Raw genomic sequence first — 23,632 nt, 5'->3', positions numbered from 1 at the left:
AAAGCTGAATCCAAAGTTGAATCGTCAAAACTTCAGTCCATTCACTGCAAATGAAAGCAAAGCCAAATGGATTCTGTTGCGTCTTTGTCACAATTTTTAACCAAAAGACTATTTAATTATTTGACAGTTTGCACTGACAGTTTGTGAAATAATTAAGAATGTGTTTCTATTTCTATTTTAGGCATTAACAGCATCATAAACATGTCATTTCAACGGCTTGTCTTTATCCTATTAAAGCAACACTAGAGTTTGGCAATTTTACACTGTTCTTGTAGCTTCCTTCTCCTCTTACATTTGTTGGGTGTAACACCACTGCTGTGAAACCAAATCTTCATCTTAGCTCGAAACAAAAAAAGTTCAACACATGAATTTGTTATCTGGCTTAAGAGGCCAACAAGAACACTGCCTGAAGTAAAAAAAATAAAATATAAAGGTCAAGCGACCAAACAACGTAACAGGACTAAACAAGATTATTTTTATATACTATAATATTAATGAAATGCATCAGCAAAAAGGTTTATTTCTTCTGACTTCATTTATATTTTTGTCAGATGCCATGCTTCAGAGTTCATTTTAACCTATTTCAGATCAAGAAAACAACATATTTTGAAAGTTATGTAACTTTTTGGAGTGTATTACCAGGTACCATAAAAAAGTGAAGTGTGTATATTTGCAGGACTGGTAACAAATCTTATGAAGTGCAGTCATTCAGTTCGTGAGTGCTCAGAGCTGTTTCAGGCTCAGGACTGTGCATTATTGATGTCTCTGTGCCATCAAAACGAGTCAGAAGAAGAAGGTTTTGGGAAACGGCAAAACAGCTTTGATAGGCTTCCCAGGTTTTCATGTACTCCAAGAAAGTCTGGCTCCTAAATGTTTCTGCTTTTTTTGTCTTTCACTTTGAAACGTTCACAACTTTTGGGTGTGAACTGTTGGTGATGTAGAGTGTTTCACACCAGAATCTTAAAATACTTATTAAAGCTGTCCAAGCATCCAAAACCCAACACCATTAAGTGCTCGTTGGTTGATCTTTTTGTGTGGACATGTATTATTGTTGAAATGTTGGCTGTAGGAGTTTTATGATGACCCACTGAAGGTCACAAGCCAAAAATACAGTGATAAATAATTAAAGTTGTTTTCTTGATGCTGCAACTGTTGTGGAAGTCTTTACCTGCCTTTTTTTTTCCAAGTGAAGTTGTGCCAGTAACTTCTAGACAGGAGCTTTGCTGTGGACAGCAACAACACTGTTCAGTCAATCCTCCACTACGTGCTGCAACTCAGCTATCTTTGAATTTTATGTCAGTGGCAGAAACAGTTGAGCGTCTAGTATAGTATGAAATGCAACCTGAGCAAGCCCCTTTTTTAACTACTTTATTTTAAAGAAATCCAAAGTGTTCCTGACCTAAGCCTACTAACAGCCAATAGGAAGATCTAATGTAATTTCACAAAACATTTTAACCCAGGACTTATACACCTCTGGCCATCTTGGTGTGATTTCTAAATGGACCAAAGCAGCAATGGGGCGTTGAAGCCAGCCCTCCACTGTTGTGCCGCTGTGTCGCCAAGCGAGGTAGCAACCAGCCATGTGGCTTAATAATGTGATGAAGTGGTGACATGCTATCAGTGTGACCACCCAAACGCAAAATTTAAAAGCCTAAACAACAAGAAACAAATTCATTACAAAGGAGAAGATTAATGACCACAAGGAAAATTGTTAAACTAAGGGAATTTGTCAAGTTTTGCAAATAGTATGAGGGAGATGTCCATCAAATGTAATGCAAAGTGCTCCATGTCAACGCTGCCGTGTTCTGTTGCATGCCTACTTTGGTTACTGCTAAAGCTTGTCTATGCTAGTCTTGGCTGGCTTGATTAGTGCTTTATGAATGATCAGAAGCAGCTTAAAAACAAACTGGTGTTCACAGCTGTTTCGATGACCTGTTTTGTGATAGTGCCTCGAGAGGTCCGTAGCTGAACCTGTTGTCTGCGCCTCTACCCCTTTTCCCTTCTTTCATACTGTGTGTCACACTTTCTCCGCAGCAAGCAGTGGTGCTGCAAATAACTGCCAGACAACCTGTTCAAGGTGCAAATGGCAGATAACTTTCTTATTTTTTTATTGATTGTTTGTGCTGCTCCAATGAGATCCCTCCCTGGACAGTGAGCCGTATTGCTTATATCAAGAAACAGCCACTGAGTGGAAAGGCACACACACAAAAAAAATCACTTCAAAATATGATAATGTCTTGGAAAAATGCAATGCCTCCGGAGCTTGCTGTCTCTGCTCGACAAAACCAGCTGTCTTTTAGGGTCAAACTGTTACCTATTTGGTGTATTAATAGAAAAATGTGACTCTGTCGCTGACAAGATTATCTTTTGGCTCCAATTGCTGGTTTGTAAAATCTGGACAACGATTCATTTGCTGTTTTTTTAGCTTGTCCTTCTTTTCTTTGTTGCCACTCAGGGATATTTTGAGAACAGGAGGATTGGATGAAAAGGACAGAGAAAACCCAAAGTGGAAGAGAAAAAGAGAACATCCTTTGCAGACGCTTATATGGGGCAGTTTGTTGTCACACGGAGGCTATCGTTTCTTGGCAGCACGATAGTAGCTGATGTTTGGCACGCACATCTATACCAGTGGCTGTTATTCACACATGAAGACTCACATAACATTATGTACTAAATCTTTTTATAGAGACAAAATCACAAGATGACAAACAGGCATCAGCAAAAAATAAGCTTTTTTTTTGTTCAATAAATGTAACTGTTTATTTTCGAAAGTGTCTCTTGATACACCTTCACCACTATTCCCACACCGTTTCACCATCATGAAGTCCACAGTTCTGTTTCACATGCAACCCTGCCTCACATGCATTAATAATTCAGCTGCATTATCTCCACACGATGATTAAAATGATTGCATTTACCGCTGAAGTCACATTTGTTCTCGCCGCTATCTTCCCAAATTGAATTAAAAATAGATGAACATACTGTACACACTTTAACGATATGACTTATTAACAGAGCCAGAAGGGCTGATACTGATGATGATAAGTGTACGTTTCAGTCTACAGCCCGGAGGACATGTTTGTGTGTGTCTATTGTGCATACTCTACTTTGTAGTTTCCTAATGTTGCATTGTTTTTTCTGCCCACATTGGCCCCTCCATTACTCTACATCCATTTATCACCCTGTCATCTTTTCGTTTATCTGTCCATCATTCCTTTCATCTATCACACTGCTTTCATCCATCAATCTTTCACCCATAATAAGTCATTTTTTTCTGTACAACAATAAAATTAAAAACAAGTTTTTCATTATTTATTTTTGTTTTAATTTCCACACTCCTCTGTGGATCCTGTCAGTATCGTCGTAGGGTTTGTAAAATCTCAAAATTATCGTTCTGATTTTTTTTTTTTTAACCAGTTCATGTGGAATGGTTGTGAACAATTATTACCTTACCTGTTGTAAAAAGCTCTCAGACCTCAATTTGGAGATATAGGGTTTAACTGACCAGATTGATGAGCTAATGGGTAGTCTGAGTGCCCCATACCAAAATGGATTTATGCAGTCTAAAACAACTATAATATAAACATTTTTTGTAGCAGTTCATGCAAACAGTTTATAAACCTGTACACTGTCATCAATTTCTCAATACTTCGTTATTATAAAATAATCACTAGATATGCATCTATAACTGATTACATTTTGGAGTCAACAAGATTCAAGATGGCCCCAACAGCTAATCAACAGCCAACAAAACATACTTACAAACATTTAGAAAGTATTTTTTGGGTTTAACGACTGGTTACTTTTCTAAGTCCACCCAATACAAGAATGCTGCCACAGCCGTTGGCCCTCAGACAACACAAAAACTAAATTACCTTTACAGCTATTGAGCTAAAGTTTGGTGTGGCAGTCACTGAAAGTCATCTGTAAAATATACTCTGAGGGCTACACATTATGCAAGTTCTTTGCTGGAAACTTTGGCATTGCCATTTTGAGTCAAGTCTGTTTGTTAGCAAAAATATCTCATATATCAGTGAAATGTTTTCAATGACACTTTCAGAAAGTAATCATTGGATGTACACCTACAAGTGATTAATGTTTGAAGTCAACCCAATTCAAGATGGCCTCTACAGCTAAACTATCATAGCAAATCCAAAAAGTTTGGTATCAACCAGTCTATATTACAGATAATGAGCTCACATTTGTTGAGGTAATAAGTGAAAGCCTTCCCCCAACACTTTTTCTAAACACAAACAGATTGCATGGGATCTTTGTTTAAAGCTTTGGTATCCAAGGCGACAAGCAATATGCACTCTTTGAAGGAATGCTAGGTTCTTTATTTTGCCTTTGGTTGTGTTTTGGCTAAATAAAGTAAGTTGTCACATCATCTGCCTGCCTGCATTTGGATCCACATCCACCTCACTTTTTCACATTACAAGAAAATCAAGATACATCTTAATATTTATAACCTAAATGTTCATTCTTTTCAGTGGTTTCTTCCCTCAGTTGTGCTTGGGTTTTCCTTTAATTTGCCAACAAAATACACAAATTATTCCCCGCACACCTGACATTGTTCCTCGCCTCTGTCACCAAATTCCTCCAAACGGCTTCTCCCAGGGATCCCTTCGCTCGGTCTCTGTCTCTCGCTCTCTCAGGCCCCAGCCATCTGCTCCATGTGCCCTGACATGGGCATGAGAGCCCATGAGAAGCCCAGTGGAAGTAATTGTCTGTTACCACTCAGGCTTCAACATGTTGTCTCCCCACTGGACATACCTCTTTACTTTACAACAAACCCAGTGAGTGTGAGAGAAAGGGAATGGTAAGGAAAGATGAGAAGTTGCTGATATTCTCTCGAACAGGAAGCGAACGCACTCTGTGCACCTGATGCCCAGTACATGATACGTATCCTCTCACTTGTTTCTGCTCCGTTATAAGGTTTTATTCACATTTGTTTAAAAAAAATGCTGTGACATGTATAGCATTCAGTCCCTCCAGGAATATGCAGTTGCAACTATTAATGTAAATTCAACCAACATCTGCAAATTGTGCTCTGTCGCCACAACCCGTTTTGCAAATTTGACCAAACAACTTAGCCTCTTGCCTGTTTTCACTTCCTGCAATTTGAGCCTGTCAGATAGAAACATGTCATACACCAGAAAATCACATGTGTCCACCTTTCCCACTAAAATCTGCACGTCAGTTTCCTGAGGCATTACATGAAAGTGATGGAGAACTGTTTCTTATTACATGCAACACTGTTTAAACTTAGATAAAACATTGTTGCTTGACAAGCACTTTTCTATCATAAAACATTCCCAAGATTGCTTGGACGTGTTCCTTTTCCATCAGCCAGGCGATGACCCAGCTAAAAGTGGTGACGAGTGGCGAGGGAGGGGTTTCTTTATTTAATGGAGTAAAAAGCGTTTGCTAGCCACAAATGTGCAGAGACATAAATAATACCAGAAATCCCCTACAAGTTAAGACAGAACCTCCTGTGATTTATTCAAATTTAACACATTATGACTCATTCACTATATTTGAACCTTGGCGTCATTAACAGCAATTAATTTGTTTATTGGAAGATTAAAGAAAAAATAAAGCATCAAATAACTGCAATTTTGATTGCAACTTTGAAAAAGAAACTTTTGCAAAAATTAAACTATCACAAAAAAGGGTGCACAATCCTGGAGAGACTGATTAATACAGTTAGAGAAAAATAAAAATATGGGGTGATCTATAGTGAGTCTAGAATGATCTAAAACAGAAAACTATAACTTGTGTTTCTCTTGATCTGAGGCAAAAAAAGGATCTTAGCCAAACAGAAAAAGTAGTATTTTTCCTAAATTTACTGAAATTGATGCTTTCAAATTATATGTTCTCTTGTATGAGGTATATATATTCTGTACTTGTTCTTGATTTAAATTGTAACTCTTTGCTGTTAAAATCCAACCACATCTTTTTAGAGTTAGCTTCTCATAGGTATGTCAACCAAGACATATAAAAAGAAAGAATCTATCACTCATAACTATTCCAATTCTCACTTTTCTCACTCCACACCCTCCTGTTTCATAAGCTACATCACAGGCAAGAAAGTGCATCACTACATTAAACAAAATCTTTTTTAGGCAATAAACACAAAAAAACAGACATCTACACACTTGCCGAACAAATATTGTTATCGTTATGTTCGATAATATTGCAGCCACAATTTTGGGGGCATTATTGTTTAACTTAATTAAAGTGTAAGGCTGAATCTACTGGAGGTCATGAGTAAATTTATTGGTATTATTACTGTTGTCCAAAAGACAAAGGCAAAGGTTATAATGTTTGGTGTGGTGGTAGCTGACGGTCATTACCATCACATGCCTTGAGCGCTACACATTGCGCCACATATTTGCTTGAAACTCTGGCTTTTACTCTTGGCATTAACCTCACCAGTCTGTTAGCAAACTGATGAACCACTAGACAGATTTCAGTTAAACTCTCAGATGGTAACCATGGGCTGTACATCTACAATTGATTCCCCTTTGGAGTTGATCCAATTCAAGATGTCTGCCACAGCAGATCAACCTTGGCCGACACAAAAATGGCTTTATCTCAGTCAGTTTTACAGATATTGAGCCAAAATCTGGCATGGTTGTAGCTGAGAGTCATCCTTGATACATATTTAAGGGCTAACACAGCTCAAGAGATCTCCTTTGAGAACGTGTATAATGCTATTTACAAAGTTTGACCAAATCAGCTATAACTCTGTCCTTTCTCATCATAAAATCATCTAAGTTTAAAACTCCAGCATGAAAGGCAGTGAGCGATATGCATTACTTCAGTGAATAATGGGCTTTTAATTAATATTAATATTTTTCATTTTTATTCATATTTGCAACCAGAAATATAAATATTTTCTCTTCTTTTTGAGAGCAGGTTTTTTTTTTTATTTATTTATTTTTTTTGTAGAGGAAGAAAGTGCAGAGCTTCTGCACTTCAACGTGACTGAATCTGAAGAACAGGGGAGAGAAGGTGGGGTTGAGCGGGTGGGTGTGAATTTATTTGGAGCTCCTTGTTAGTTTCTTGATTGAGAAGACAATACAAGTGCGCCCCCTTCTGGTACGACTCAGACCTGCTGCCTCCTTTTACCCTTTTTTTTTTCTTCTTGTTGCCAAGAAGCTGCTTTCACTGTACATTTCCTTTCTTTTATTTTAAAGCTTTAGTTCACTTCATGGGAACCAATCTCTGAAACCGAACGGAGACTTCTAAATTGTCCTCCTGAGATCACTCCCACCTGTGTAACACTGTTCGTCCTGCTATGGGATGTACTGGAGATGTGAGAAGTTGTGCCAGCCAGTGGTAAAATCCCTGCAGTGTGTTCTCCAACCGCCCCCCCTCCCCTCCAAACCGAGCCTTCATTTATAGCCTGTGTGAGGTGGCGCAAGTTGTAACCAGAAGAGGCATGAAAATATGGAGACATGCTTGTCTTTTTGGTGGCCAATGGTTTTTTGCTGCAGTTTTCCTGGATTTTGCTCACTGCGCCGCAGCATCATGAATAAAGTGGAAATCACCACCTAATGTGGGAGCTGAGAGGACACAACTTGATTTTCTCTCTCATTCTCTCTTTGAGCACCTTTTACTGTATGCCTTTTAAGTTGATCCTGTGGTTTGCTGTTGCACTTTGGATGTGTGGTTTTGTTTTTCTGTTAAATTTTTTAAGGAAAGCTGCAAAGCACCCACTGATGAGAGGGCTGAAAGAAAAATCAGGATACTTACAGCATCTCCCTTCCACAGAGCTCCAAAACAGTGGTGTGAGATGACATTGCAACAGTCCACTCTCTCCTGAGAACAACCATGCAGCTTCTTGGTGTTTTCTTTGTTGTTGTTGTTGTTTTTTACTCTGTCAAACACTGCACAACAGGAGGTGGGGGGAAAGAAGAAGACGAAGAAATCACAGAATCTCTGGTAAAAAAAATAATTCCCAGCGTGTCCAGAAGAAGAGAGAGAGGAAAAAAAAAGATGAATGAAATCCCCTCTGGTTTCAGCACTTCACAGGTGCAGCGGTGGATAAACCCACAGTTGTTTGTAATCCAATCTTCATTGCGTGTGTGCGCCTACACTGCTGATTCTCCACTGCAATCTCTGTTGGCCCCCCGCGCGCCGTGNNGGGTGGGGGGTGGGGGGGGAGGAAGAGAGAAGGGGGCGAGGGTAAGGAGGGGGAGCTCAACTTGCCTCTGCTGGGATCAGAGCTCCCCTGGATGCCGTTGTTCCTGTCCCGGGAGGAGAGGACGCGCATCGTACACACGGAGACCAGCAGCAGACAGCGGAGGCTCCCGGCAGCAGGCTGCAGAAACCCTGCATGGGACTCGCTCCGAACGCCTCCCGAGCTGCCTCTCTCTCGCGCGCGCGCGCGTGGGAACGAACGAGAGGGGCGGAAGGGGAGGGATGGAGGGAGTGTGCGCGTGTGCTGAACGTGCGTATGCCCGCGCGCTTCTGCAGATGCAGGGGCAGCTGGATGGATGGACGGACTGGCGGTCCGTCGGTCTGCTGCGCGCGCTCTCTCTCTGTCTGTCTCTCTCTCTCTCTCCTCTCTGCGCTAAAGCTTCATCAGGTCGAGCTGCTCGACAAGATTCAGTCCTGAACGGCAACAAGGAGCGAATGAACTCATCACAAACTGTTTGCAGCCTCCGGTCTGCGGCTGCTCCGGAATGAGTCAAAGAACTGACTCTCCAGATCGTGCCTTGTAGCAAGAAAAAGCTTCCCAAAACCTGTGCATGGTGTTGACTGAGCAAATTAGAACTTCAACTGTATTCTAATCTTTTTGTGAGACGGAAGGAGCTGGATAATGTCAATTAATATAAATATTTAAAAGATGGGATCTCATTGTATTTGGGTCACTAAAAGAAAAAAATAAATAAATAAATAAGAGAGGCATGAAAAACATTTGTTTTCAAGTTTTGAGATTCAAAATCAGAATGTTGGAGGGAAAAACATCTAAATGTTGAGAATGAAGTTAAATTTGGAGAGAAAATGTAATGTTGAGAAAAAAATAGTTAAAATTTTAACAATAGTCTAAATGTTGAGCTTAAATTCATTGTTGAGAAAGACTGAAATGTGGAGGGAAAAACCTGAAATGTCAAGAAATAAGTCTAAATGTTGATAAAAGAATGCATGTTGAGAAGAAATAGATTGTTAGGAAAGAAAATGTTGTGAAAAAAGACTGTTGATAAAGTTTGAAAATGTATTAACAGTTTGACTCGTAAAACAAAAGTTTAAGCATATAAATGAAAAAAATATATATTTTTAGTTAAAATAAATCACCATGGTGAAAATAAACTTCTTTTTGAGACTGCAAAGGGGTATCAGTATCTGTAAAACTGACTGCTGCATTGTTTTCATTTATGACTGATTAGCTGTGTCGGCCATTTTGAGTTGTTTTGTCTCTAAGCTATAAAGTAATCAGCTGTTTGTTCATCTTGTGATTATTTCCCAGGATGTGCATCTTTCATAGTTTCATTATAATCTGTCCTGTGGTTCATGTGATGTATTGCTAACAGACAAATAAGCACATGCACACACAGACACAAGTGATTACATTATCACCCATCTTTTGTCTTTCGGTGCAACGTTAGTAGACCTCATGGCTAAATGTGGCTCATTTATGGGATAAAACCATAATGTTCAATGTTCTTTTTAAATAAATATACAATAAAACAAAATCTCATTTCATCATTAGATTGCATGAAGCTAATTGCCTCCTGTTAAATAACAAACTATATAGATTTATAAAAAGTAAAAAAGACAATTAAAAAAATGATTAAATACATTTTTTGCTGGTCACCTTCAATACAGTCAACCTCCTCTCTGCTCAGGGTTTCAGTAGGTCACTCAGTTAAACAAAAATCCATCCTAAAAGGAAAACAAGGAGCAAATAGACTATTCACAACAATTTTAGCCTCCATTCTGTGACATTTCACCATCTGATTCCTGTTTAAATCAACAATAATCCCTCCCCCCCCTTTTTTTTTTCAAAGGCAAACGGCCCCTCCAGTCATGCCTTTCAGGGCATTTATAGAGTCAATTCGTCTGGAAAACCCAAACACAACAGAGCGGACAAGTGGTGCATAAAAATAAAACATTAAATGCAACATGAATGTCAGTTTACTTTTCTTACTGTGTGGATGAACTGGTTTACACGAGCACCGTTATGTGTGTGCAGAGCAACTTAAAAAAAGGAAAACGGTTTTAGTGGGCTAATAAATAAACAAAGACATAGTTTGTTGTGAAACATTTATGAGAAAAGTGTTTAAATGATCTTTCATATAACCTACTTGCAAGGTTTTCTGCCCTGTTTTGGGTTCTGGGTCATTGTCCAGGTGTTTATATCTGAAACAGGACCTGATTCAGGGTACATTATAGGGTACTGTATTTGTTTAGGCTGGGACTTACCAAATTAGGGTTGCTGTGGTCTCATGATCCAGATTTATGATGTAAGATCACTAAATAACAGTGGCAGACACGCGTAACCCCAACTATAGCTGGCTGAGTTACACAAACATCAATTAAACAAGGGCACAAGCAGTCATAGCAGCCAGCTTTTTTCAGGGAAGTTTTGGGATTGGCAGCTAAGAAGCTATTTGGCAATCTAACCTACAAAAATATCAATGGTTTAGAGCAGTGGTTCCCAAACTTTTCAGCTTCTGACCCATAAAATAACAGTGACAAAAGGTGTGTGACCCCATCTGTTGGCTGTTTAAACATCTAAAAGTTCTGATGATCCTATTAAATAAGGGCATAATGACAACACAGTTTTAGCATCCATTTTGCTATTTTTTAAATCATTAAATGACTTGTATTTCAATCCTCTGTACCAATTATGGTGTAAATAGTTCATAAAAACTGGGTTTTTAATTGTAACTTGATATCTGAAGATTATCTAAGGACCCCTGCTTGGTGTTGGGTGACCAACATTGGGGTCCCGACCCCAACTTTGAGAACCATTGATTTAGAGTGTAACAATGTAAAATCCTGGTGATGTTTCTGTTTGTTTCATTGAATAAAGTTTAGAATTAAATTATGACACAAAGCATGATTGTGGACAGTCATGCTGATCATTTGGTAATCAACTTTAGTCAAAGAAAAAAATGATGAAATAATTTCTCACTTGTCATTAGCAAACTAATTAACATGTTCATGTTTAAGTCAGCACACAGTAGATATTTAAAAAACAAAAAAAAACAGTTTTTCTTGGATGAGATGCCATCTGAATTTAGATGCTTCAGATTCTTCAGCAGTTTTTATTTGCTCGTCACCCTCGGTACAGCAAAGCCGGCTCACCTTTTTACAGGTAGGCTTTTGTGACCCTGTTACTTCCTCGTTTGGAGGCTCAAAGGCACAACAGTGGTGGGTTATCTTCAACACCGCATGCCGCCTCGAATCATTCAGAAAACACACCGAGATGACCAGGAGGCATCTCAGTCCCAGCTTGAAATGTTTTGTGAACGTTTCTACAATTTATCTGGCTGTTTGTCTGTGTAGCGAGTGTTTATGACCTTTTTTTTTACCCCCCTCTAAGGATGAGGATTTCCACAAGTATCTGTCACACAGTGAGAGGAACATTAATGAGAAAGAGCTTTAGAGAAGGGGAGGAAAAAAAGAGAGGAGGGAAGGTGTCGCATGCAGTAATACAGGCTTCACAAAAGGTTACATGGCCACAATTCACAGCTGAATGGGCAAATTTCTGTAAAACTACTGGAGATGTGCCACAGGAATGAGTTTACGCGCACGTGTGTGAATGTGTGTGATGTGTCTGGACTGCTGACTGATTCCACTCCAGTGTGTAGATGTGTCATAAATCCAGACTACTCACACGCCTGCAGCTTCAAAAATGCTGTTTTAGTATTTCATCACTGAGTAATGATGTACCAAACACCCACTTTTGTGCTTGGAAAGAGTAATCTAGCTCACTTAGGTCTGCCACTGACCCTATTACGGTACAAGGACTAGCTCTGGTAATCTTACAAGGATTGTACACTAAGAACTACTGCAGCCAACCTGTAGCAAAAGTGTGATAAAAAATGTCACCAGATGCCTTTTTCACATTAAACATGCCCAAAGGCTCAGATAGGTTAAATTACCTCACTTCTCAGGTACATTTTACTGCTTATATTAAAGTTAAAGTGATTATTTCAAAGATGTAGTATGTTAAGGACAGATAAAAAACTCCCAAAATACTGAAACACCTGCTTTCTGTCCTCACACGGGATCAGGAAGATGCACGGAGGAAGAGAGTCAAAAAACAGCCAAGAGTTCATCTTTAAATCAAAAACACATTTATTCACTTTCAGCGCTGAAAGGGAGACGTGAGAAAAAGACCCTTACCCAAGTTCAGAGCACTCAGCCTACGTCTCAATCTAACTTCCTGTTCGATGTAGTTTTGTTACTCGATAAGCAAAACATCAGTCCCATCTGGTACTTTTCCATGTCAGTGTTTTTCCATTCTCCTCGTGGAGAGCTGCTTCCTGGATTTCATGATTTCATGATTTCACCATGTGTTCTCTATGATCTGCTATTATCCTTTACATTGTTTCTGGGCTCTGAACTCTGGTAAAAAGAAACTTCATGGTCTTACATTTTATATAACTTTTATATAACATTTTATATAACTTCACAAGTATCAGTGATGTGAAATCAGTCCATATAATCAAAATATTTATCACCTTTCAGCATTAAATTGAATATTTTAAGAAGGTTGATGCAGCTTGAAACCTTGCAGCTTGTTAAACCAAAACAGAAACTGCAACTATTAGGTATGTAAGATGTAATCTTTCTAATATTTGGTGTAGTTGCAGCTGAAAGTCTTCCCTGACACATAGTCCAGCAGTCTAGCAAATTAGAACAAGTATAACTAATTTGTTAAGATAAGATGATCTTAGTTTAAAACTCTGGTATGAAAGGCGGTGGGTGGTACGCATCCCTTTAAGGAAAAAATGAAAATAAATTATTTTCAGACATTCTTTTTTTATTATTATTTAAAAACACAGGGAATAATCTGGAAACACAGATATTCTTTTCAAACTTCAATTTTTTTCCTTCATTATTGTCCAGACTTTTCAAGACCGCGTAGAAACGCTGCACACCACAACAGAAATGTTTGTAGTCTGACATAGTGTGACGATACATCGTATTATGTACTACACAGTATTTTTGAAGTGCACTGATCCAGTCTTCCGGCTCAGAAAATCTTTCAGTATTGATTTGACACATAAATATCCAGTCCGATGCGTACATTTGACCAGTGACCTGTTCGTAATTTTCATTTATTTGCTTGAGGCTATACAGACATCACGCTCAGTTAACGGTCAAAGGGAGGCAAAACAGTCTGTGGTTTAATGTTTAACAATTATTTATTTATGTAAGAACATGCCCACTCTGAAATGTTGTTTCGGAACCCTTTAAAACACTTAAACTTCCTTCATATTTTTAAGGGATTATCAAGATTTTATCATTTCTGTGTGAGCAGAAAACAGGTAGAGTATGTTTTTCTGTGCAGCCTGAAGCAGATGCTCCAGTATAAAAAAAGTATAGAAGGTTAAATGAATTTTGGAAGAACTACCAAAGATTTTATTGGAGGGCACAGCTTATCATGAAGGGATTGTTCAGATCTCATGAAGTGGGGTTCTGTGAAAAGGTTTTGAACATTTAACATCATACCTGTTGTAGAAAGTGTTTTGACTATTTAGAGAAAGACCAAGGACAAAAGAATTGCATTTGAAAAAGACTCAGATCTCAAACATTTCAGTGCAGTTCATGCAAACAATGTTTCCTGAACCTTTACACTGCTGTCAGTTTCACATTGCATGTTTATTCAGGCAACATAATGTGATATTCTTGCTGAAAGTTCCTCATACTACACAGCGGGTTCTACAGCTAACAGCTGTTGCTGCTGTTTATGTTTGCAAATTACTGTAGAATTCTACATAAATCAAACTAACATTTCTTGAAGAACTTCATTATGCCCACTGGCTTGTTTTAAACAAAGCTCTTGCATGATTTGTCTGCGTTATTGTATGTGTTGGGAGTGATTCTCAATGACTACCACAGCAAATTATAGCTCAATATCTGTGAAAATGACCCAGTTGTAGCTGTTTTTGTGTTTGCTAAAGTTGGTTAGCCGTGGTGCCATCTTGAATGGGGTTGACTCCAAAAGGTAATCAGTTGTAGGTGTAGTTTCACTTATTGCTTTCTCAGAGTTGTAATAAAATCTGTCATGAGATATTTATCGAACAGGCAAACACAGGCACAAGAAATTACACAATCACCCACCTTTAATTTTAAAATGTGTATTGATAACCATACATCCATCTGTTTTCTTTACCTGCTTTTTTTCCTTCTGGGTTGTTGGGAGCCATTAGCCTGTTGTTTAAAGAGCTATCTACAGCAGGTAAGATATTAATTGTTCATGGCATTGCCACAGAGTTCTGTGTCAAAGTATTTGAACTTTTGCTTTAACATTTATCTCCAGGTCCAACTTTTTCTCTTCTCACTGAGTTCACTGTAGGAGGACCAGAGCATGCTAATGTTTGCACCTACTGTAATGTGAAGGTGTTTTCTCAGGCTGACTGCACATGAACCTCTAACTGCTCCTGTGCAGATCAGCCATCATGCTTCACTGAAGCCAGAAGGACAATGTCAGATGGCACCCCAGTGTCTTCATACTGGACACTTTCCAGACAGTCTGGCTGCACCCGTTTGTGCATGGACAGGAGAAATAAAGCAGTTTTATCTCCTGGACTACAGCAGTAACATAAATGTATTTGAATAAAAGGCAAAAATATCAAATAATATAAATTCTAAATTCAGGTTTATTGACACAAGCTTTGCAGAAATTCTCAAAACTATCACAGAAGACTGGGAAATTCTTTGATATGAATATTGAAAAGCAATACATGGAATATTTGATCTGAAAGAAATTGCTTCCTTTTTTTAAATTAGCCTTCTCCACAAATTCCTGTATTTGCTTTTATGTATCAACAACTCAAGCCTTTTTATTCTTCCATTTTGAAACTTTTCACTGTTACAATGGAGAGCAGTCTTTGTTTATACAACACAAATTTTTTTTAGAGCTAAATTGTTTAATGGACAATTTAAAACTAGTCTGGGCATCATCTCTTTGCCTAGCTGGATCTGGTCATAAAATTCCATTGACATAACAGGATATATCCTCATTTGCAAGGCGACATGGGAAGAACCTCCTCGTGCGCTGAATACATCTTTGCACAGTTGCTGCATCAGTACAGTGCATTTACCTGACTGTGTTGTTTTGCTGTAGCTTGTTAAGAGGATCCACACCTCAATTTATCCCCCCCAGTGTTCACTTACAAGTCAGGTGAGTAAGAAGAGGTTTGCTTTCGTTTGATTTCTGAAGGCGAGTTTCTTTACCTGTTTCTTTCACGTGTTCCTCAGATAGGAGAGGGTTCCAGGAGCCTCAGGCAGTGGGGAGATGAGGGAATTTGGGAAGATGTCAGAAGTGGAGAAAGGACAGGCAGATGAGTCTTGGGAAGTGTAGGCTGGGCTGATTCCTCCTTTTCTCTCTCTAGGATGAATGAGATAATCATTACACAGAAGTACTCTGAAGGCAAAAGTGAGAGGAAGTACATCACATATTTAAGTTAATCCATAAATACCATTCAACAGACACAAAAATTCCCACACCGGAACCCAAGAGATCCCCTTGTGTCATTCAACAGTCCAGAGAGGAATGATGTCTCCGTCCAGCCTGAAGAACAGCACCCTCAGCAAGACACTTCACTGTTAGCACTCACTACCTGAAAGACAAGGGGGAGAATGGAAAGGAAGCCTAGGAGAGCAGATTGGTGTGTTTTTAATTTGTGTTTGTAACTGTGTTTAAAAAAAAAAAAAAAAGAAAAGTAAATCAGCTGCAATGCAACATCTTCAAGCGAAACCCACTTGAGTTATTGAGGTTGACCTTAGTCTTCAGTACTGTTCACTTTGTCCTCATCTCTGCAGGGCCCCTTCAAGGATGGAGATCATAAAAGACAGTCTGTTGGATTTCTGGCACCGGTCCACAAAAATCAACAATGCAAATTCTTTGAGTTACAAACACACACACCTGAGGAACAAATTTGAGTAGCGACAGAGCTGGACTAGAGGTGGTTGGGATGTGCTCGAGAGTGTGTGAGTGTGGATGACGTGCCAGGCTGCCATTTGGGTGGGAAATTTGTTTGTGTGTGTAAGACATGCTTAAGGGAGGGGGGGGAGGGGGGGAGTTAGCAGGTCAACAAACAGCTGTCTGAAAGACAAAATTACCTCAAGGGGTGTGCAACACGCAAACATACTGAAGTGTAATACAAAAGAAATATGAGACAAAAATGTAAAGAGACAGTTGCTCTCCTAAATACACTTGCTCTCACACACACACACCACTGAAACACACCATCTGGAGATCAATTAGTTTCTCTTATAGTTCTTGATCTTTTTATTGAGAGCGTAATTCAGCACTTCCTGAGCTTTTCCAGCTGCAGTGTTCTGATCGTAAAAATCAATTTCTCTGGCCGGGTCTGCCTTGCCCTCTCACACACATCTGCACAAGCGTGCACACACTCACACACACTCACACACAAACACATTATCAAGGGATTTTTTTTATGCAAACCTCCACACACACACACACACACACACACACACACACACACACACACACATATATATATATAGACACACACTTTTGGCTGATGCAAAAAATATAAGAGGAAACCTACAAATGTTAACATTAGGATTAGAAGTTAAAGTTAGTTCAGGAATATAGCTTTTCTCTTATGAGGTCCTTATACTTGGGATTCTTATATTTATTTGAGCAAAATAACATAACTTACATAACTCCATGGCCAAAATAATAAGCTGATCAGTCATGGAGGTGAATAGTAGTTATAACTCTGTTTAACCTTAACCATTAAAATAAGGTTAAATGAGAGCTAGATATTTTTATAAAGAAAATAAAACACAGTTTAATGCAATCAGTGTGTCCAAATAGACTTAAAAGGAAGTGAAATAATTCAACAAAGTCCATAATTGGGTATTGAGATAAATTAATAGAGTTGGAGAAAACAAACGTGTGTAAGTGTGTTTGCTTTGTTAGAAAGTGACAGAGATGGAAGACCACTTTAAATAATCTTGAATGCTGATTCCTTCCAAACTTTCATATCTTTTCAGTCATTATGAGGTTTCATTTTGTCTTATTAAATCTGTGTACTCACCATTTGATAAAAGCAAGCAGCTTCCTCTAATAAATGATTGGTAGCACAACATGTGAAAATGGATAAATCGTTGCCTCATTGCAGGACATCAAATTAGCCTAATGTTCTCCTGAATGACATCCGAAACTTCCCAAATGAACTCAAACTGAGAGATGAACAAACTGACTCAGCTGCAGCTCTTCCAGTCTCATTTGGAATCTCATTGTGATGCACGAACTGGAGTGAAACGACCGTTATTGTTATTTTGTGTGGCGTTCAGTTGTAGGAGATATCAGGTATTCAGCAGCACCCACCCCACCCCACCCCTCTCCCCACATATCCTCTTAGCCTTTTAAGCCCCATTAAACACCTATGGAAAGTGTTCCGATAAGAAATTCTTCACTTCCTCAAGCAGCACGGCTTCATCTTGGCTTGTTACTGTTCCACTTGCAATGTGAAATACAACAAATTTATTCTTTTTTTTGTATATTAGCTGATTTATATTATCACCTCTGAAGATGGCCTCTCTTTGCCACCACATCCAAGGTGTTGCTGTATTTTCGTAAAGCATTATCTGCACTGCTTTCTTCTTTTGATTCTCTGTGTACTGATAAAAAACAGAATGCTTGTTGAAGCACTTACTTACATTAAATTATCATGAACTGATTTCCAGAGTTGTGTATGATCTTTACAGGATAATTCTATTACTGTGTCGCCACCTGAAACTGTGGTAAAAAAGTGTGAAGTTGTGTACATGATGCACAATCTCATACAAGATCTTGGAAGACAAATTCGATCCCACTGCACTGAGGATAACAGCTACTACCACACCAAATTGTAGCTCAATATCTGTAAAACTGCGTTATAGCCATTTTTGTGTTTGCTAAGGTCAGTTAGTTGCGGTGGCCATCTTGAGTTAGGTTGACTCCAAAAATTACTGATCTGCAGACGTACATCTGTTCATTACTTTATCAGAGTTTCACTAAAATATGTCCAGTGGTTCACAAAATATTTTGCTAACAGACAAACAGTGTTGACACTAAAATGCCAAAATTCAAGCAAAGGTGTTGAACAATGAGTACCACTTGGAGTATGTGCTACTACCACACCAAGTATTATCTAAATATCTGTAAAATTGACTGAGTTAAGGTCATTTTTTGTGCTGGCTAATGTTGATTAGCTGCGGTGGCCATCTTGAACCGGGGCGGTTCCAAAACTAAATCACTTGTAGATGTACAGCCAATGATTACTTACTGAAAAGTTCATGAGAGCTGACTGTAAGAATTCATGGCAAAGTTTGAAAACCAGATCTTTTACGATTAGTTAGTACTTATAGTATTTGTTAAGGGGTACCCCCAGCTACCACCACACCAAATTTTAGCTTAAGATCTGTAAAATTGGCTGAGTCGAAGCCTGTTTTGTGTTGGCTAAGTTTGTGTAGCTGTGGAGGCCATCTCGAATGGGGTTGGGGTTTACATCCAGTAATGACTTTGTTAGAGTTTCATTAAAAGTTGTCCAGTGGTTAATGAGATATTTTGCTAATGGTATAAACAAACACAGACACATGCAAAACTATTATAGCTGCTTTATGGGGATGATAACAACTGACAAAGTGCTACAAATACTACATTCTGTATTTTTCTATTATAGGAGCAAGTTCACAGAACCCCATTTTGCCTTGAGAGCATACAAACAAATAGACAGACACACAAGGCCAGTCACACTTTTGCAGCAGAAAACCAGCAAAGATGTCAGCCCTTCAGTTTACAGATCAAAGTGCCTTCAGCTTCTCAGTCAGCAGCATCAGCAGACACCATGCGTGAGCCGAAGACACATTATATCTCCAGCAGCAGAAGCCTCTGAACCACTGGATCTCCATAAAATCCCTTCATCACTTCTCTGCTCCACGTGTTTTAAATGTTCGTGCCTCCCTTGCACTATACAGCGCCTACTTCGAATATAGCACCATGCTAAGTCATAACTTATTTATATTGTTGACTAAATAAAGTAGCTGAGCAAACAGCAACATAAACTAGCTGAGTAAACATCGACTTAACAGTACACGCAGTATGCTAATGAATAAAAAACAAACATGTAGACCCCGTAGTGATGGAACAAGAACTTAGTTAGGAGAGAAAAAGAAAACACCCTCTTTACAACCCCATTTCTGAAGAAATTTGAATTGTTGTGTCAAATCTAAATAAAAACAGAATGCAATGATTTGCAAATCTCATGAACTCTCATTTTATTCAGAATACAGCATAGTATCTATTCCAAACCAACTTTATTTATAAAACATTTTAAAACATGACAGCGGACCAAAGTGCTGTACAAAGTTGACAAAAAAAGATTGCTCACGCAAGACAAACATGAGTAAATTAAAATCAAGGCGTAAAGAGATAGTAAGAAACAAAGTGAACAGGTTGGGGTGGGGGGTGTGGTCATTTAGAGTCTTTAAGGCAGCAGTGCATCTCAGAAAAGAGAAAACATGAGTGGCAAATGCTCTGAAAGTAAGTGCCGCAAATAAGACACAGCTGGAGGAGAATTCGGTAACTAACTACGTTAATTGTCAACAGGTCAGGAAAAAGCATTTTAGAGAGGCTGAATCTCTTAGAGGTAAAGATGGGCAGAAGTTCACTCGTCTGTGAAAAATTGTCTTAAAACAGTGGTACAATTTTAAAATCAATGTTCTTCAACGGGAAATTGGGAAGACTTTGAATATCCTATCATCTACAGTTTATAATATCATCATAAGATTTCAAGAATCTGGACAAATCGCTGTACATAAAGATCAATATAGTCCAAACCTCTCATCAATTGAGAACATTTGATGCATCATGAAACAAAAAGTCCATCAAAAAAGACAGCCAGAATCCTACATCAGACAAGACTGCGACAGCAGTCCCCTCCAAAAACTCCAGCAGCTGCTTTCCTCACCTCCTCAAACTTTACAGACTGTTGGTAGAAGAAGAAGAGATCCTTCACAGAGGTAAACATGGACCTGTCCCAACTTTATTGAGATGTGTTGCTGCCATCAAATTCAAAATTACCTCTTTTTTTTTTTTCTCTCCAAAAAATGGTACGATGTCTTAGTTTAAACCTTTGATATGTTCCATTGTGGATAAAAACAACACAAAGTTTAGGAGTCAGTTTGTATGTACATGTTACAGAACATCACAACTTTCTCAGAAATGTGGCTGTATATTTTTTAATGTATATATACTGTATGTTATTCATAAATCTGAATTCCATAATGTGCGATTATGCCCAGTAATTAATTATAGTACTGTATTTGTACACACACACACACACACACACACACACACACATATATATATATATATATATATATATATATATATATATATATATATATATATATATATGTGTGATCATAATCATGACTGAGCGTGAAAACTGCAAGGAAGAATGCATATTCAAACTAATAAAAAAGGTTAATTCATCATGTTCATGACTGAACAATGGTTTTAAACAGAGCCTGAAGTCCTGCTTGATTTTCTTTTAATACTGAAGTCACTGTGAAATTGAACACTTCAGGCTAAAAGATTTCATTATAACTGACGACACGTCAAACTGTTTGGCCAAATTTGATCTCTTCTCTACTGTTCTTGAACAATCTTTGTGTGGAGCCTCTAAACCTGCATGAGAAACATGCTCACACATCATATCATGCTATACCCATTACTCTTTACTTAGAAGTATATGACTAATTCAGAAGCAGAATATTAAATTATCATATACCTTTTTTATGTTAAAAAGAGTGAGCAAAGATACTACTCCTTTAAAAATGTATTTTCAGCTAAATTTCTTATACAGCACTACAGGACATGTAGCGTGTGATCCATTTCAGGTGCAGCACTACATGGCATGAGCTCTGCTGTAAATCTATAATACATTTCCACATAACAAGGTCTGTGCAGTACATTTATGTGACAGGTTCTGAGAGACATTGCTGCAGAATGTGCTTCACCTGCAGCTCCACATTTCCCCAAACCACACACTGTTTTCCTAACTAGACACTTTATTTGGTTTAAGATATGGTTAAACGTGACTGTAAAGTGACTTGTCATGTTCCCCGAAAAAATATTACTGGAAACATTACAAAGTGTGCTTTTTTTCTCTTTCTTTTTTTTTTTAAACAAGTAAGTGACTGCGAGAAAAAAAAGTAATACAAAAAAAGCAGGAGGCTTTGTGTGCAAAAGAGCAATTTTGTGGGATGTTTTGCTAAACAGCCGACGTGGATATCCAATAAAACTTGACAGGAAGTGTTTCATTGCGTTGTTAGAACTGGCTGTCATCAGATTACTACCAGGTGACTGAGCTTTATAAAGAGTAGGTAACTGCAGAGACATATGGAGGTGGGTGAGTCTGTGTGAAAGGCTGTCTTTTTAAATATGCTTCAAAGGCTGCAAAAGCCAGCCTAAGAGGTGTGGTTTTTTTATTAATAGATGCAGGCTAAGTCATTCTTTAAAAGCAGCTTTAACTGACTGATTTAAAGTCAGGAAAAGACAGAGCTGGATTCAAACCCTGAATTTTTTAGGACAGACACCAACAAGCAAGCGAGCACCATGGCTGATCTTATTACAGTGATTGAAATGAAGTTTGGTAAATATATGACCATAAAAAGGCTTGGCTAAATACTGGCACTTAAAAGGAAAGCTGTTACCAGCCAGCGCCGCTTGTGCCAAAGAATGAGGAGCGGGAGGCTTTTCCCGTGAATCTGTCAGCTTGACCTTTACTTCTTACACGAACATATTACAGCTGACATCGCTTTGCTAACAAATACACACAAAAGCCAACACACGCACGCACAGATTAACAACCCTCTTTAAGGCTTATTTTATGCTCAGGGGCAACATCTAGTGGTGTGTTTAATGGATGCACTGTAAATTTACAGTACAGAGGTAAAAGGCTGCAGAAAATATCAACAGTCAGAGGAAATGTTTGGACAAGGAGACTGTTTTTAAGTTTATCGTGATTAAGTTACGTGTCAAAATGTAAGAGGTTCAATAATTACATCCTATGATATGTAGAATAAAGTTTTTCTTTCTTTTTTTTTTTTTTTTTTTTGCAGTGACAAAGGGTGGTGTTTGCAAAAACTGATGTCAAAGTACCCATAGCACAGAGTTTTATATTGTTTTGGCTCATTGGGCACGTCACGATTTTTTGCAACTTGTGCAACATGCAAGTGGTAGTGATGTTGGAAGAACAGGAGAGTCAGCAAGCGGCTTTGTTTCTACACTCATGCTTCTTGATTTTTTTCTCACTCTTTAGAGGATACTCTGGAAATCTCTGTCTTTCATGTTGTGTTTCCCATCTATCCTTTACCTTGGTTAAGTTATTAACAGTCTGTTTTTGTTCTACAAACTCTGAGCGCCTGCATTTGGGTCCTTTCATGACTCACTATGCACTAAATGTGCCACCTTCAGAATTTCAGCCAAAATATTCCAATGGAAATGGAAAACTTTGAAAAAGAACATGAATTTGGGGAGTATTCTTCTCACTTTAGCACCCTAACCGTAACCCATCATTGTTAGGGTAACTGAACCTTGTGATCCTGTATGAATCGTTCTTCACAAAGGTAGGATGGGTGGAACATGTGTCTGATAAATGAAGGTTCTTTTAGTTTAACAAGACTCTAATGCCATACTGGAAGATAATGTTCTTAATATTAGTAATAAAAAGCAGCCATAGACCAGAATAGATTAATTCCAGTGTTTAACAAAGAATCTGATATACCGTGATATTGTGTTGCTAAAAACATTTCAAGGTTTGACTTACCAAACCACATCTTTGTTTTGAAGTTATTCACCATGGAATGCTGGGATGTGTTGGCCCATCTCAAAAATGATGTAGAGACCCTGAAACCAACAGATTTTTTTTTTTTTTTTTGCCTGACTGAAATCTAACATCATTTAGAAAGCGGCTCTGCAGATCCATATTTGACAATCAAACATTGCCACCTAGTGGTTGTGTTTCTCACACACAAACAAATGTGAATTATTAAACATGTTTCATTTAACTGGGATGGTATTTAGAGCAGATATTCTCAGACCACATAAAGGTACTTAACCTTAGTGAATGTAGCTTCCCTGTGACCTGCAGAAGAAAATGGATGGATGGTTGTCATCAATTGTTTTACATTGTGTTGAATTGGATTATGAATTGGACTGGAATAAACTGAAATTATTTCATTCATAGTTGGATTGAATTGGACTTCAAATACCATGGTTTATTTACTTGGCATATTCCCCTAAAATGATTATTTTTTTGTTGTAAACTGATGTTATTTAAAAAACACTCAATGGAACCCAAAGCAATAGCTCAGATCTTTTAAAGTAGAAAAAGAGCGTTTGCACCAACCACTAGAA

General features: G+C 38.3%; 1 protein-coding gene across 1 annotated transcript in view; it reads right to left on the bottom strand.

Annotated features, from left to right (window-relative positions):
- The window catches only part of grin2aa (glutamate receptor, ionotropic, N-methyl D-aspartate 2A, a), a 170,259-nt gene extending 162,227 nt beyond the window's left edge, over positions 1 to 8,032 (bottom strand). Inside the window, exon 1 of the mRNA XM_017428151.3 lies at positions 7,762 to 8,032. The gene's annotated coding sequence lies outside the window, so the exon portion shown is untranslated. The remainder of the gene's footprint in view (positions 1 to 7,761) is intronic.
- Positions 8,033 to 23,632: the final 15,600 nt, after the last annotated feature.

This window comes from Kryptolebias marmoratus, linkage group LG12 (assembly GCF_001649575.2).
Source record: "Kryptolebias marmoratus isolate JLee-2015 linkage group LG12, ASM164957v2, whole genome shotgun sequence".
Classification (NCBI taxonomy): Eukaryota; Metazoa; Chordata; class Actinopteri; order Cyprinodontiformes; family Rivulidae; genus Kryptolebias; species Kryptolebias marmoratus.
This window is presented reverse-complemented; position numbering and strand designations above follow the sequence as displayed.